Source organism: Montipora capricornis, chromosome 6, assembly GCF_036669925.1.
Source record: "Montipora capricornis isolate CH-2021 chromosome 6, ASM3666992v2, whole genome shotgun sequence".
Taxonomy (NCBI): Eukaryota; Metazoa; Cnidaria; class Anthozoa; order Scleractinia; family Acroporidae; genus Montipora; species Montipora capricornis.
Window position 1 is genome coordinate 18891748 of NC_090888.1, and position 2327 is coordinate 18894074.

A 2327-nucleotide genomic window follows, 5' to 3' on the forward strand; every position below is an offset into this window, starting at 1 on the left:
TGCCATTCAAACTTATAGAACAGGAAACCCTCCAAACTGCGTACAATTACTATCAAAATTACCATCAAAGTTAGAAATTTCATCAAATTTACCTAATTTATTGGGACTTGCGGCATGGCATATTCGTGCAATCATCTAAAACAAACTGTTGCAAATGGCCTATTGATTTCTCTGAGGAAAATGCCACTGTACATCTGTACGATGGAGCGTAGGTAGTTCCGCGCTATTTAAGTTTTCTGCGGTTTTGGTTGACATTGCTTTGGTTGCTCATAGCTCATCACCCCAGGGAAATTCGCACACACAAAATGTTGAGGGAAACGACAACTGTCAGAGTGCAACGATATAACATTTAGCTGCGGCTTGATTCCATAACTTTGTGAAAGTACAAATTTACCAAAGCATTCTTATGATGAGCTACATAAACCGTGTTTGAAACACTCAAAAATTCAGATGTCACTGAAGAAGATTTACTGAAAAGTGAGCCTGCAACCCGGCCTCGAGTCCTGTACACGTCTGGTGAGGGCATTTCGTCTATTGTATAAGGAAACAAAAATTGATAACTACTCTTTGGGAAAAGGACACTGCTTGTCAGCCTCGTAACTCTTGCAAAGAAGGAGGAGAGCATATTTCTTGAACAATCTAGGCGTCCAGCCCTATGGATTAAGCTACAGTGTATAGCTATAAAGCAGCCGTGACGTATGTCTTTCCATATACAGTGTAACAGTTATATATGAGAGTAGCACGGAAAAATGTTACAAGGCCACTGAACTTGTGGCCCTCACAATTCAGACCAGATCACAACACAGGGAAATATTTGTGCTGTACTTTCCAAAAAGTAAGTAAAATCTTAACATCCCATATAGTCTATGAACAAGGGGAGTCAGTACGGCTTAGCGGTTATCAACCATGCCTTCCACCTCTGTGACCCGGGTTTCAAACTTCGATTCCGAGGTGGTATATGGGCTCGAACTCAGTCTGACTCCGAGGGTTTTTCTCCGGGTACTCCGGTTTTCCTCCCTCATCAAAATAGACTCTCAGTAAATTACATTCGGCTGCGTGGGCATACCTTCGATGGGGATAACCTGTGGTATCCTTCCCTTTCATAGAATTGACTGAATAAAGTTGAATTAAAGGGTTGTCAGACGGGGCTACAATTTACAGTCCCTATCCACGAAGAATTGAAAGTCTACGCATTTGTGGGTGTAATTACAAAGGCAGCACTTCTCCTTAGTCATTTAAAGACCCAAAGTGTTGGTTCGGTCCTAGTTGATATCACAACCTCCCGCACGGTAGTCCGATTCTCATCCAACTGTACCAAACGGTCGGCGGCGAAGCGATATTTATTGTATAGACAGGATTGTTTTACTGGAAAATATACCACTCATAAAACTCATACGAAACTACATCCACAACCCGAGTGGAGTAGTTTCCATGTATATATATATATATATATAAGGGGAGGAAGGAGAGGTTCCGTTAAAAAAATATATATATATATATATATTTATATAGACCGTAGAATGAAGAAATGAAACCCATCCCGTAAATCAACTGATTATTTATGTCGAATGAAAAACATGAAGAATTGCCCTGAGCGGGATTTGAACCCACGTCCCCCTGAACACCGGTAGGGTGTGATGACCACTACACCATCAGGACAACCACGCTGGCAACGCAGCTATCGAGATAGTGAATTGGCCTAACGTGAGTATCCCGGGATTATATATATTATATATATACTGCAGACAGTACTGTTTCGGCCTTCTGGGCCTTATCAGTGCAGTGCTGATGTCTGGGATGGAGTTAAGTAGATCCCTTGAGCCAACAGCGTATCACCCCCAGGAGGATCGCAAATGGATTCACAGTCCAAGTTGAGGAGAAATTGAGAGAAAGTTATGGGAAACTCAACACTGGACAACTTCTGGGGAAAACTGTAATTGCCCTGAGCGGGATTTGAACCCACGTCCCCCTGATCACTAGTCGGGTGTGATGACCACTACACTATCAGGACAACCATGCTGGCAACATGGCTGATTTATCATTTAATGTGTGGCATTTACGTGGGACTCCCTAATGGGCCAGTTTTTCTATGTGATAACGCTGGATCAACATGTGATTCACAGGCGGACAAGTCCAAGTCCAAGTCCAAGTCCAAGTCCAAGTCCAAGTCCAACTCCTTTAACGGAACCTCCCCTTATATATATATAACCTCCCCTTATATATATATATATATATATATATTATATATTATATATATATATATATAAAAAACTGGTTAAAAATGAAGCCGAAAATGGACAACTTTTGGTTTAAAAACTATAAAAAAA

The 2327-nt window shown here is 41.3% G+C and overlaps 1 non-coding gene across 1 annotated transcript; it reads right to left on the minus strand.

The window, feature by feature from the left end:
- Positions 1–1938: 1938 nt before the first annotated feature.
- Trnat-agu (transfer RNA threonine (anticodon AGU)) lies at positions 1939–2011 on the minus strand. Its single transcript has one exon. It is a non-coding gene; the product is annotated as a tRNA-Thr (tRNA).
- Between the last annotated feature and the right edge of the window lie 316 nt (positions 2012–2327).